The sequence below is a fragment of the Lotus japonicus genome, chromosome 5 (genome assembly GCF_012489685.1).
Source record: "Lotus japonicus ecotype B-129 chromosome 5, LjGifu_v1.2".
NCBI classification, from domain to species: Eukaryota; Viridiplantae; Streptophyta; class Magnoliopsida; order Fabales; family Fabaceae; genus Lotus; species Lotus japonicus.
In genome coordinates this window covers 2,868,177-2,883,854 of record NC_080045.1, presented here as the reverse complement: position 1 = coordinate 2,883,854, position 15,678 = coordinate 2,868,177, and the positions used below count along the sequence as shown (strand labels likewise).

The window sequence follows — 15,678 nt, the reverse complement described above, 5'->3', positions numbered from 1 at the left end:
TATTTGGCTTTTACCTTCTCTATTGTCTGGTTGGTTTTCCTTTTTGCTGGGATTTTAAGACACCTTTTACTCGGTCCCATGGTTTTTACTCTTTCACATTCAGAAAGTTTTTTCATGTTAAAAATTTCATGTATCTTTATGTTAATTTTTATTGCCTTTTATTGCTGTCACCATTGGTATTTCCGTTTTGGAAGTATCCACATTCAAAGGTGAGCTTTTGTACTCTAAACTTTCCATTGCGCCACTCTAGTACCAACACCTGTTCCAAAACTTTTGAGAGGGATCAAATCTTCCGACTGCCACTTAATGACATTGATAAGGAGGAAACTTTAGTTTGGGATGTAAATCATAATGGCTTATTCACCGTAAAATCTTGGAGGCTTCTAATATGGGAAAAGAAAAATTTGTGCAACCTTGCACAACTAAGGGCTGGACCGGCAGGGGGTAATTTGATCTCCTCCCTCACTAATCACCATCCCTCCACTGCAATATTGGCACTGTGTGAGAAAGAGAGAAATTCAGGACAAAGAAAGAGATGAGATCGGAAGAACCAATATGGAGGAAGCAAGAGATGAGGTCGCGTGGTGATGAAAATGAGAAAAGGGGTTGAAGTAAGATCCATGCACAAAGATCTGGGTTGAAGCAAGAAACATGGAAGAAGATCGAGAGCAGTGTCGCACAATAAGGAAGGCGGAGGTCGGCGGCGACGGTAGGAGAAGAAAGAGCAGCGAATTTTTTTAGTTAGAAAATATTTGAGTGGGTTGCAGTGGCGGTGGGATGGGTTGCAGTCCAGTTTGAGTTTTGAGTTTTTTTTGAGTTAGAAAATATTTTAAAGTTCTTTGAAAATAAAATAAAAAACCCGGTAAACCTGCCACAACAGGTCAGATACCCCTTGTGTAAAATTGCACAGGGTTGTTTTTATGCATATTAAATTTTCCCTAAAATCTTCTTATCTTTGTATGAAGGAGTGGGAAAGCAGAATTATGCATTAGTCTCTTCGTTGTCAAATTCTTCCCTCTTTATTTATTATTTATTGGCTTAATCCTCAAATTAGTCCCTGTCTTTGTTTCGCCGTCTGAACCAGATCCTTGACCGGAAAAATTTGTGGCATCAATCCCTATCTTTGCAAAACGTCTGGAGCCAGTCCTCGCCGGAGCCCGGAGCTCCGGCGGATAATGAAATGGCATGTTGACTAGGTTAATGAATCTGGCGTGGAATTAAAAAAAATAAAAATAAAAATAAAAATAAAAATAAAAATACATATATCAAAAAAAAAATTTCAAAAGAAAATGAACAGATTAATAAAGTGGAGCGAGATACAAATCAAGCACAGTGGTCCAGAAAAAACAAGAATTACAATAACAATAATATGCAAGAACTGATTCACCAAAGCCACAAGCTTTTTATTTTGAACCACGGGGTGGGTAGCTGGGATTATGTAATATGATCATTCAGTGTACAATGAAGCAGTTGAGTGCCACTCTTAGCTAGCTCCTCAGACGAGCTTCTTGGAGAAACAATAACAAAGCATCATCAACCTCTTGAACTGTGTACAGATTATTCCATTCAACACCTACTGTACGTTCTGACCTAATTTAATTAATAAAAACAAATTCCCCCCAAAATTAACCCCAATTCCCAATCAACCCAGAACAAAACATTTCTTAATCATCTTCATCATCCATCCTTTTTTAATCTAAATCTTTCACCTTCATGTCTGATTCCAATTCCTATTCTCTTAACCAACCAGTGATTCCAGGATTAAGATGGATGGAGATGAAGAAGATGAGAAGAAAAATCTCAGAAACACAAAAGAAAAGAACCCATAAGTGAAAAACCAGATCTGCCCAGCCTAGTACAGAGGTGCCAAACAAAGGACTGAAACAACCACCCTAACAGGCTCTTCCTCCGCCAAGCCCCACGCGCCCTCCTCCGATTTCCGGTGGGCCGCCATCCACCAGATCCGGTCGGAGTCTCCCGCCGCCTCAACTCCGTCGAGCTCAACGAGGGCGAGCTACCTGTGATGTTCGCGGCCAAGGTCATGGACAAGAAGGAGCTCGCGAGCAGGAGCAAGGAAAGTAGAGCCAAGACCGAGAGGGAAACCCCTTGCTTGTCCAGAGCAGGCAACAAAAGCAGATGACGTGAGTTTGTTGGTGGTGACCGGCTATTGAGGTGGTGAAGAAGAAGAGAGGATGGAGGAAATTGGGGAAGAAAGGTGAAGGGAAGAAGAAGAAAGGTGAAATGGAACCCTAATTTGGGTTTCAGATTCTGGGTTATTTTTTAGATTTTTCAAAATCAATCATTTTATCAATAATTTTATAGGAGAAGAGGAACTGGTGTGAAGAGGAAGTAGGAGAAGAGAAGAGGAGAACACGATTCAGAAGAAGGAGAAGAGAAGAGGAACCCGATTCAGGAAGAGAAGAATTTGGGTAATTGGTTGGGGAATTGGGGAAATGGGTATGAACCCTAATTTCTGACCTGCTGATGAATTGAGGAATTGGGGTAATTGGTTGGGGAATTAGGAATGTTTAGTTAGTTTAGGTTTAGATTTAGAATTAGGATCAGATTAAGTTTAATTAGGTTAATTATGTGTTTATTATATTAAGTTATATTATTTTTTATTTTTTTATTTTTTTAAGTGCCACGTCACCTTTATTTAAACAGTCAGCATGCCACTTCATCCCTCGTCGGAGCTCGGAGCTCCGGCGAGGACTGGCTCCAAACATTTTTGAACAAGAGGGATTGATGCCACAAATTTTTCCGGTCAGGGACCTGGTTCAGACGGTGAAACAAAGACAGGGACTAATTTGAGGATTATATATATATTTTGGACTTCCAAAAGAAATAAGGGTTGTCTTCTTCTCTCTCTCCTAATTCTCTCTAGTCTTTCTTCCCCTAACAAACAAAAAGTAAATTGAAACACTTTTATATGGATTGAGAAAAAATTACGTACTTTCATCTCACATTTAACTTGTATCCAAACACACATTTATTAAAAAAAAATAACAACAAAAAACAAATATATATATTATTGATGAGAATTTTACATAAGGACATCTCTCTTGGAAAGCAGAGATAAAACCGAAACCAATACTCCCTTGGCATAACAACTGAAAAAGAATGTGTCTCATTAAAACCTTCATAGAAAAAATCATCTGTGATAAAAATCTAGTAAAGAAAAAAGAGTACAACATTCTCTAAATTAAAGTGCTTATTAACACACATTTATCAATACAGCAAGTAAGTAATATATATGGACCAACTTCCTTATTAACTCCAAATATATGTTATTTGAAGAAAATGGCTGTTTCCTTTTTTGCTTGTTTCAGTCTCGTTTGACAAGAGAAATGACTAAAATGAGAAAGGACGAATGTTCCTCCACAAGTTTAGCATGCCTTCGAAATATCTCATCTATTATATCACTCCCAAAATGAAATTCCAACATAGATTCAAGCACTGCCCTTCTGGTTCTTGCAACTAGTTCCCCTCTTGATATTGAATCGCTTTGCAATTCCATTCCAGAACCCCAGTCAATTTCAAAAGCTTCATGGGCAACCACCATGAATGAACCTTCCTTTTCAATCTCCAATTTCATTTCTTCTATGCATGGTGCGTAGCAAGGAGCATCAAAAGAGTTCACTTTTTCCTCTTCCACAAGACCCTATAGGTATCACAAATAAAAGATACATATGATATTATATGATAAGAAGAGAAGATAAAAAGAAAAGGATATATATTAAGTGTAGTTATTAATATTTGGATGTCTAAATAGTTTGAGAATCCTTCTACAATTAATTGTGGAGCTAGAGTCAATTTTGGGGTACGCTTCTATGAGTATATTCTGAATTTTATGATTATTGGTTCTTAGAAAAAGAGATAATCGATCCAAACAAGCTAAACGAACTAGTATAAATACCTCTGAAACCATGCTCTTGAGGTAGAGCTGTCAATACGGGCCAGCCCGACCCATATGAGTCAGCTCGTATGGGTTGGGTTGAAAACGGGTTGGGTTGTGTCAACCCGGGGTCTTAACGAGCTAGAAAAATATGAACCCAACCCGGCTCGCTACAAGCTCGCGGGTTGGAGGGCTGGCTCGCGGGTTGAGTGAAATAAATATAAAAAATTGAGAAATTGGATTAAAAAATGTTTAAAATGTTATAAAAAAATAATTTCAAAAAAATACTTGTAGAAATTGGTATCAACTCATAAAAAAGAGGTTTATCAACGCAATTATTTTTATCTAACATTTGAAATATAGAAAAAGGATTTAGTTTACAGGATTTAAGAACACAATTATTTTACTGTCACATTTAAAATGAGATAAATAATATAATAACAATAAATAAAACATAAAAAATTGACTCAAATTAAAATAAATGAAAATTTACATTTTTCTATCTAAAATTAATCCATAAAACTAACCTGAAATTAAAGATAAATAAAATAATTTTTTTAATAAAAAATAACTCTAACCCGACGGGTTGGCTCGCTTGACCCGCGGGTTGGCCCGTCTAACCCGCGGGTTAAACGAGCCGGGTTGCACTAACCCAAGTTCTTTTCGAGCTGGAATTTAACTAACCCAACCCGGCTCATTTAGCTAACCCGTCGAGCTGACCCGCGGGTTGGAACCCATATTGACAGCTCTATCTTGAGGGCATCTGCTAACTGTTCCCAAAAGGTAGGGAGCGTGGTTGGGTCCGTGGATTGCCTTCCCATAAAAGACAACACCATGCGTCCTCCTGCGACCACCTCTTGAGAACGTGATTTTAAGAACAGTGAAAAGTCATTTTGGAATTGACGTAAATAAGCATCTAACACACACTGGGGGCTACTCTTTGAAATGTAGAGTTTTCCCTTGTTCAGTCCTCTTCCTCTATCATCCTTCAAACCCAAAGGAGCCTGACATTACACGACAACATTGATGATTAGTTTAATCTGACATGTGTAAAGTATATATGTTGTCTTCTTTTCCTTGTTCAACTAGAACATCCTATGTGTATTTCTATTCCACTTTCTTTCCTTAGCTTTTTCGAACATCTAATCTTGTTGGTTTTACCAATATAATGGTACGTCCCTTTAAATGCTAAGTTTCTTCAGAAAATTATTATAAACATGTAAAAATGAATTATTTATCCCATTTAAAAGGAGAAATTTGTTTTTGATCGAAAAAAGCATTATGGTACGATATTTTGAATAGTGATTTAGATCCAAGTAAAGTGTAGTGGAGTACAAGCCACATGTTGCTCACTTGCTCGATCAATACGATAATGAATAGGAGGTTAAATTAACTCTCTATTGTAGATAGTCTTGTTGAGATAAATAGTCCAGGCTCACTATTCATCAAAAAATACTCTCAATTTTTAAATTTTATTATAGTGTGGATTTATGTTAAGAATGAGAAAGATAAATATGAATGATGGAGAGTACAGATAAATAAATAGATGACAAATGACAAATATAAGTATAAAAATGATATGAGATGATTATAACAAAATTAAATTAAGTCTTAAATTTTCTAAAATGAAAAAAATTGAAACAAAAGTTTTACAAGATATTAATAATTTGGGTTTTAGCTTAATGGACCACAATGATATCTAGAAATAACTTTATTCGAATCGAAAACATGTATCATTATTGTAAAAAGTTTGGTCTTTGTAAGCTAGTCAAGAAATTCATGAATTGAAATTCGATGTACTATATTAATTGAGTTTAATAGATACGCACTTACACTGACATACAATTAAAGTATGCTACCTAGGAGATATAGTTACGTTCATTTTAATTTTAATTACAATAAAGACATATTTTCATATTTGGGGGAATTTAATTATTATGTGTAAACTCATATAAACAGTTCCTAAATGATATCTCAAGTGGTAAGAGTTGAGGACATATGGCTTGGGTGAGCTTGGTCCACAGATCGATTCCTAGAGATAAAAAAAACTCATACAAACAAAGTTTACACCGTAGGTGGATAGTCTTTTAATCCATATTAGTTGTATTAGTTTCACTTTTAATAATAAGTTTATATTTTTATTCCTTAATTAGACTTGTTAGCATGAAGACACTCTCACCTGAGAAAGCCAGTGGAGGCAAGAAGAAGAGTGCACCAAGTGGAGGCTTTTGCTTGGGAAGAGCCTACCATAGAAACTAGCTACCCGGGACAGCTGAAACAAAGCATGTTGACCCAAACTCATTCCCTTTTTCTTGCCTCTGTCTTTTGTAGAAAGATGACAATGAATCAGTGACAGTGTTGAAGTCATTGGTGAAGAGGTCATTCAAATGCACTACCAACTCAGGTACTGGGCAATCTAACAGGCGTGAGTTGGCATGAACAACATCCACTATCTCTGAAATGACCCTCAAGGTATTGGGTCCAGAGGACTGGAGAAACCCAAGTCTGCAATGCCCATCCTCACTGGCCTACTTGAGCTTAGAATCTCCACAATAGCTTTCTTTGTTGCTGGATTTGTCACATCTATGGTCTTGTCCTGCAAAGTTAGAATTCAGATACCTGTTGCCTTTGCAGACAATAATCGTCATAGATTTTTAACCTCATAATATTTTTATTTAAATTACTTTTAATCATTGATTACAGTAATTAAGAGCATATAATTGTGCACGTGGGAGCCGTCGAAGACTTCAGACAGGAGAAATCAAATTGCAAAATTTGTACAAAACTAATAGCATATTTATCCATCACATTCACTAGAGTGTATACACTTCATTCTTTACAATTTTCCACAATGCCACATCAACTAAACAACTTACTAATTTTTTACTCCAACCCAAAAACTCTTAAAAGTTTCTCTTGTAGACCCCACAATCAACTACATACTTTGAGTGATTAAATGATAAGCAAATATAATAATATTTTATATGAACATATTTATGAAAGACATATGAGAGAGAAGTGTCTACACTACCACACCCAAATTAGACATGGTGGAAGAATAGTTTCTCTCCAATGGTGTGAGACACTAGTGGGAGAGTCTCTCTAGTGTGAGACACTCCCATTGGAGATGCTCTAAGAGGTTGTCTAAATAACTTATGAGAAAGTTTGAGTTAAATAATTCATCATCCAATCACAAAATATAAGTGATTTGAGATTTCTAAATTTTATTTATTAATTTATTTATAAAAAAAATTATTGGTCTATTGAATTATGGGTTACTAACCTACATGAGTCATTTTGACAACCACAAAAACCAATTGAATATGTTTTTCTTCAACAAAACTTAAAGGCATATCTTTGATATGGCACCTTGTGTGTCTTAAATATGTTAGGTGAGTTAAATTGGATTAAATGACTTTCACATTCAACCCAAATTAAATACAAGCGAATCATGATTCTCTCATGTCAAAACCTTTCATGTGTCATCATGTGGAGTTTGTGTCTATCTATCTTTTCACATATTTGTGAGGAGAGAGATAGATACAATATTCTCCTTGACATCATCATGTCATATGAGTGGTAGACATCTATGAGTTGACACAAATTAGATGGTTTTTTTTCTTGACTAAGGTATCTCACAGTCAGTAGATGTGAGACTAATCATTCAATCTATGGTCAGAACACTAAGCGGTAGGGTTTGTGGAATACGTTTTTCCATTCATAATAATAGTTTGGATTCAAACCCCAAGTACTTGCTAATTAAGGGACGAAATGTTAAACAAGTACGCCAATTCACTTTAGTTGCCTATATAGTTATAAATAACTTTGGGTAATTTAAATAACCACTTAAAAGAGATAAAAAAAAAAAGTGTAATATTGAGTGTTTAAACTTTGGAATTATTTTGCATGTACACATATAGGCCAACAACAACTATTAATATAAATTATTCCAAACTATTTTAGATTTATAGATATTTATAAAAACATGGCATTATTGAATTAATTTGTAAAGGAAATAATTCGCTCATAACTCAATTTCTTCTACACCGAGAAAGATATAAAAATAGGAATAGAAGTGAGATAAATTACGAGTAATATTGTAATTAAATAACACCTAGTAAAACAATGGCTTGTTTAAATGACTCAAAGAAAAATTTGTGTTAAATCACTCCAGTTATATGTTGACCGATGATATTTAAGATAAATAGAATTTCAAACCAACTTATTTAAAATATTATTGGTTCACTGGATCAATTTAACATAAATTCTTTTACGATCATTTATAAAACTCCTTCAAAATATATATAAATAGAGAACATTGATGAAAATGCAACAAAAGAAAAAATGAGTATGGATAGATCAAGGCTGAGATGCAAAATCCAACCTGAACAGTACAGTTCATGGCATAGCTAGTCTCCCCTACTCCTTTGTTCATGTGAAGCATGTCTACGGTTTCCATTTCAGGCGCTTACTATTTTATATATACTTGAAGATCACCTAGCCAAGAGAAACCCAAACTTGATAATGCTCTCTTCAGTTCAAGAATTTAATAGCAGTATTCACCTGCCTCAATATTCCTCATACAAGGTATAGAAAGAAAAGTTGTTTATATAATAGCAAGTGAAGACTAATTGGTGGTCCTTAGAAACATGCATATAAGAATTGCATGTAATTAGGTACAATCTCTGCCCACCGTGTAGGTTTGGAAGTAAACATGTTCACACTCATTTTATTTCAACTTTAATAAGTTCACAGCCTTTTTTTTACACTCATGTCCCAAAATTGAGTAAAAGATGTGATTTCATTCATTAATATAATAAATTTCTCATCCAAATATGGTTATAAAATATATATTAAACCCTCTCTATTTCCGATTACTAAAAGAAAAGTCCCCTCTATAAAAATGATATCTTTTTTAATAAGTTTTTATTTTCATGAGCGTTTAATTTAATTATTTATCGAACTTACACTTTTTTTTAGTTTAATGGATGTAACATAAGACAAATTATTACATTCATCTTTAATTTAAATTAAATTAAAATTATTTCTCTTATATGGTGGAAACCAATTGAGTGTCTATATAAAAATGTTTATACTAACAATGTATCCATCGTTATCTCTTTTTTATTATTTATCCATAGCGGTGTTGCATGTGTGCGCCTTTTAATGTTTAACTGAAATATTACTTTAATAATTTAAATGTATATATAGCTTATTCTTTAAGTGTAGGATGCCAATATGCATGGGTTGGCTGGACGGGCCGGACTTAACCTGCTATTGACCCCGTCAAAATACGAGTTGGTTACTATCCCATTTAGACAATAAAATAAAATAAAATAAAGGTTAGGAATGAGAAATTTGAATAAATATTTCACTTTTATTTCTGCTTTTATTTACTGTCCTGTTTCTTTTTTGTCCTTCGATTTTCTCTGTTTCCTTTTTCTTAGCATGTTTTTTCTTGCTAGTTCCTGTATCAGACTTTGGCTCTGTCCATTTTTAATATATATCCTATTTATTTCTCAAAAAAAAAAATCACTTTTATATGTTGTCACATGCGAAAATTTGAATCATCATAATATTATACTTGCTCTTTATCTTGAAAGGTTATGAACACAATAAGAAAGTCTCACTAATGACAATATCAAACAAATATTTGTCATGCCTTATTATTAAAAGCTATAACTATAACCTCAGTGACAATTATCAAGTGTAAGTGTCAATGAGCTTCACCACATCATTGGTAAATGTCATTTTTTATTTGATAAACACTCACTTAACCTTTTTAACATTACTAGACGTGCTCTACAATCATCAGCAAGAGTTTAATTTAACCAATAATAATCAATCCATAATCATAAATGATATATTCATGCAATCCTCAAAGTTTTACACAAAACGTAACCTACAAATAGAGGTGGAAATATGGGCTGGCGGGCTGACACAAGCCCAACCACTACAAGAATAGTCTTATTTACCGACATTCTTTTAGCGAGATGTTAGGAAGGAATTATCAAAAAAAAAACTAAAATTAAATCATACATAAGCCCTCAATAATTTGGTGAAAAGAATTAGTGTGCCATTAACAACGGTCCAAGTAGTCCATAATCTGGCAGGTAAGTATCGGGCGCCATTATCGATTTTTATGAAGGAATTAAGAAATTTGTTTGAGCAGAATGATTAGTGTTGTTACTTTTGGTTGTCTGCATTTTGTCAAAAACAACCTGATGTCGAAGCAGATGTTGTAACATCGTGCCTGTGACATTTGTGCCTGCGGGGCTGTTGTGTGTTGCATGTTTGTTCTGGAAGTTTTGAATTGTTTTACGTGATCAACAAGTTAGGGTTGTTGAAGAAGCTTCTATTTGTTATCTGGAATATATTATAGTGTAATCAAATCTGTTGAAGAAGATTTGATTTGGTTTAAATGGTAGCAGGTTATATCTTTTTATTTTCAAATCTTATTTGATAAGATTTGGTCCTGGTTTAAAAAGATTTGTTCCAGATCTGTTTTATGGACTCTATTTTCGTGCAAGCCCATTGAAGATAAAGACCAGAAGAATGACTATTTAAGGAGGCTTAACCCTAGTTGTAAAGTGTGCGTTGGGCACCCAAGGATTGTGTTTTAGGGTTGTGTTTTGTGAATCCTTGTTATGTTATTTGTACATCACTCTACTGCCTCCATTGGTCATCATATGGCATAGAGTTGGTTTGTTTTAGTTGAGTTGTAATCTCTTCAAACATGTGTTGATTGTTGTTACCAATCACTGTGGCAGTGATTGAGAGAAAGTGAGAGGGACTCTCATACTTAGGTCGATATACTAAGTAAAAATACACTGGTAGATTAGGAAAAAAACTATGATCTGAGGTGTTCATGAGTGTCTGTAGTTCCTAGATCTTAAGATAGTGGATTTCCTTTCTTTGGTTCCAAACCCTCCAGACGTAGGTGAAGTTTCACTGAACTGGGTTACCAATCCTCTGTGTTTTTTAGTGATTTATTGTTGCTACTGTGCTGTTTCTACTGTATTAATCGTTGTGGCTTAATTTCTGTACTGTTAGTCAGTTGTTGAACTTGTTGTTCCAGCATCGCGTTCGACATCTGTCATGTGCGAGAACCAGAATTTCAATTGGTATTAGAGCAGACACCCTATTCTATTTGGGTGAGTTCCAGGGAATATATACTGGTTTCATGGACAACGTCATAGAAGAAGGATCAATCAATAGATCTGATCTTGTGATCTCATGTATCCCCTGCTGCTTATGTTATGTTTCTGATGTGCAACCCAATGATGTGCAATTGATAGTTGTTGATGAAGACTTCTCCACCACAATGCTCACAAGTTGTTTTTAGCTAAAATTCTGCTAAGAAGGGGGAGTAATGTGGTTGTGGTTGTGGTTTCTAATTTTCAGCATTAGTGTGGCTGTTCCTGTTGTGATAGGTGTGTAGTACTCCAAGCTGCAACTGTTTTATGTTCAAGTTGCTACTGGTTTGCATTTGTTGGATAGTCAGTGTGTTTTGCTGCTATGTTCTTTGTTCCAACTATTCCTTTTGGAGTATGATTGTTGTTGATATGGATGCATCATTTGAGGGGAGTTCTGCTACTAAGGGGGAGCTCTGGTTCTCTATGTTTATCCTCTCTGATTCTCAAGTTGTTTTAGCCAAAATTTGACAAAGGGGGAGATTGTTGTTACTTTTGGTTGTCTGCATTTTGTAAAAAACAACCTGATGTCGAAGCAGATGTTGTAACATCGTGCCTATGACATTTGTGCCTGCGGGGCTGTTGTGTGTTGCATGTTTGTTCTGGAAGTTTTGAATTGTTTAACGTGATCAATAAGTTAGGGTTGTTGAAGAAGCTTCTATTTGTTATCTGGGATATATTATAGTGTAATCAAATCTGCTGAAGAAGATTTGATTTGGTTTAAATGGTAGCAGGTTATATCTTTTTATTTTCAAATCTTATTTGATAAGATTTGGTACTGGTTTAAAAATATTTGTTCCAGATCTGTTTTATGGACTCTATTTTCGTGCAAGCCCATTGAAGATCAAGACCAGAAGAACGACTATTTAAGGAGGCTTAACCCTAGTTGTAAAGTGTGCGTTGGGCACCCAAGGATTGAGTTTTAGGGTTGTGTTTTGTGAGTCCTTGTTATGTTATTTGTACATCACTCTACTGCCTCCATTGGTCATCATATGACATAGAGTTGGTTTGTTTTAGTTGAGTTGTAATCTCTTCAAACATGTGTTGATTGTTGTTACCAATCACTGTGGCAGTGATTGAGAGAAAGTGAGAGGGACTCTCATACTTAGGTCGATATACTAAGTAGAAATACACTGGGTAAATTAGGAAATGAACTATGAGCTGAGGTGTTCATGAGTGTCTGTAGTTCCTATATCTTGAGATAGTGGATTTCCTTTCTTTGGGTGTAAACCCTCCAGACGTAGGTAAAGTTTCACTAAACTGGGTTACCAATCCTCTGTGTTTTTTAGTGATTTATTGTTGCTACTGTGCTGTATCTACTGTATTAATCGTTGTGGCGTAATTTATGTACTATTAGTCAATTGTCGAACCTGTTGTTCCAGCATCGCGTTCGACATCTGTCATGTGCGAGAACCAGAATTTCAATTAGCCACCAACAGATCCGACACATATTTCCTTCAATAACCTATAAATACCCGTTGAATAGTGTTCGATATCTAGCGACGGTATAGGTCGTCAGTAATCTATATATAGGCTCGCTGGCCTCTTAGCTATTACTAAACATGTAAGTTCAATTATTTGTATTGAATTTTATTTATAAATTGTATATTTTGTATTGTGTTGTAGGTTAGTTTAATTTTTCATTGTGGGTTAATTAATTGTATTAATTTGTTTAATATAATTTATAGGCGAAATTTTGTCGTTAAATTTTTATTTCTTTGGTACATCGAAAAGATAAATTACACCTTCTAGGAATCTTCCCCTTCCCAGCCCATATGTCTCACGATATGATCGTCGATAATTACTGACGATTTCACATAGTCATCGACAATCCATTAACGACAAGCCATAAACCAAAAGCTCAGTGGTCGTCGATAAAACCTCAATACCAATGATTTTAGTGCCTATCAACGGTTGTTATCCCTCAGTAACACTACAAAAAACTATGCAATTTGCGACGATTCTAACCGCCATTTTATACATTAACAATGGTTTTTGGTTTCCGCCTAGATTCATTTTACCATTCATATAAAACAACGATTAAAGGTGAAATGTCGTTACACCCATTCTCATACTATAGTTAGTAACTTTATGATGTCATATACAATTTTATGCATATCTTTTACTTGGTAACAAATATTTCAAAATATTATTTTATGTCATAAATATTTTCAATTTTGAATGACAAATTGATATAAGTTGATAGAATTTTGTCCTAAAATTTGGCCATTAAAATTATCAAGTTTCCTAACATCATTCAATCACATTTATAATTATGACAAATTCAATTTTTTTGAAAATAATGATTTCCTAATATGATAATAACAAATTGATATAAATATATACAGTTACAAAATCATTGATCTCAATCTTTATAATTATAGAAACTTAATAAATTTGGTCCCAAAATTTGGTCATTACAATTATCAAGTTTTTTAACATTATTCCATCTTATTTAAAAATTAAGACATATTTATATTTGGATTTCTTTAACCATTAGTCTTTATTGATGAGTTAAATACACATGACAAACACTAGTACAAATTGTTTGGGAACAATCGTACGTGATAAGTTAGATATTCAAAACCGGAAAGTTTGATATCAATATCACATTTTCTTGTTCTTAATTTTTTTAAGTAATTATTTAATTTCTTATTTTATAGTATTTTAAGTTTCAAAAAAGTCTTCACTTTTGATTTTGAAATTTCAAAAAAAGTATTCGATTTTGATTATAAATACATGTTGCTAAGTTATATATGTTCAACAACAACGAATTTAGTTTATAAGAATATTTTTACTAGAATTAGATTAACACTGAATAAGTTTTATGAGATTCATGTTGTTCAATTTATATTTTTGTTATAAATTCATATTTTTTATATACCAGACGTGTATGACACAGATTCAATACTATTATCTCTCTAAACGTATAAGATTGAGATGTATTAAACCAACATTTTTCTGGAGTCTTAAATTAATGTCAATTGTGGCCCCTTTAGCTTCTAGAATGTTCCAACCCACCAATTAATCAAGGGAATCTTTTCCTAATCCTCTAACTTCCAAATGATGGCTACCTAAATCTTGGAAGATGTTCTACTCCATGATGTTTTTTTTTTTTTTGGTTACATAAGGAAACTTAAAACAAACACAACAGAAAGGGAAAATTGACCAACAAACATCCTACATCAACACTGGGACCAAACTCAATGGTGGATGATTTCATAGTATAGAGACTTAACGAAATTATTTTTTACTTATATTTTTTATTGTAACTAGTTGAATAAATGCTTAAAAGCACTTTTAATTCCCCACGAATTTGAATCATGCAAGATGAGTCATTAAACTTTAAGAATAGCATAATTAGTCCCCAATGTTACACTCCGTTAATAGTATTGATCCTTGTTCCATTTTCTATTAAAACATTAATGGTTATGGGGACCAAAACTGCAACTAAGCTAAAAAAAATTATTAATAAAATAAAAAAATCATGAAACACTTTTTTATTCATGACCTGCATATATGATCTTCATCTTCTTTCTCTGTCATCTTCAAACCTAAAAACCCAAAATACAAATAGAACCCAAAAATTAAAACTCAAAAAACCCACACTTTATCCTCTCCATCTTCTTCTCCTTCTTCTTCAACCATCATCAACCCAGAAATCAATAGATCTGCTTAACACATGAATCTTACGGTTCTGAAGCTAGGAGAAGGCTTTGACCCCAAGCTCCATGGTCGCAATACACACACCACACTTAAGTTCCTTCTCAACTATCCTCAGTACCCCAAATTCCAACAATCGCAATTCCGCAAAATCCAAAAAGGGTGGGTTATGGTTTTGATGGTCCGTGGGTGGGTTATGGTTTCAGATCTAGGATGCACGAGTACGGGTACGGTACCGAGTATGGGTGCGGCATTTTTCAAAAAATCATGGGTACGGGTACATTAGTATATATATTTAATGATTATATTTTCAACATATTAGGAGAAAATCTGTGCAATAAAATCTTAAAATTCACATTGTTATAAAAATAACAAAGCAAATGAAAGAAATCGAGATTTTTACATGATGCAAGAAAGAAAAATCAAAATTGAGTAACTTGAATTGACTAACAGATTGATGCAAATTGAAGATATTAGTAGAGTATATAGACTTTTATGTGTAATAGAAGTAGAGATATAAAAAATACAAAACAGTACAAATGATACCAAAAAACTACCCAATCAAATTTGGGTATACATTGTGTATGTATTTTTAAGTACCCATGAAGTACCCTAGAGTACAAGTACCGGGTACAGGTACGTTGGCCAAACTAGAGTACCCATACATCATAGTTTCAGATTCTCGCAAATCACACAAGAAGAAGCAAGCATATTAGTTACACAACCACCCCACTAATGCTCCGATTAACTTAGTCAGCTTCTTGCAGTTCCAAGATTTCAATTTGGGTTTTGATTTTGTTTTCAATGATGGTACTATTGCAGCCTTGGGGGATAAATTAAGGTTCTCAAGACCATTGGGATTTGCGTTTTTTGTGCTGTTGCAGCATTTTCAAAATTAAGTGTTTATTAACTGTCGTAGGTTAGCCG

At 34.1% G+C, this 15,678-nt stretch overlaps 1 pseudogene; it reads right to left on the bottom strand.

Annotated features, from left to right (window-relative positions):
- Positions 1-3,003: 3,003 nt before the first annotated feature.
- On the bottom strand, positions 3,004-8,518 carry LOC130720852 (probable jasmonic acid carboxyl methyltransferase 2; annotated as a pseudogene).
- Between the last annotated feature and the right edge of the window lie 7,160 nt (positions 8,519-15,678).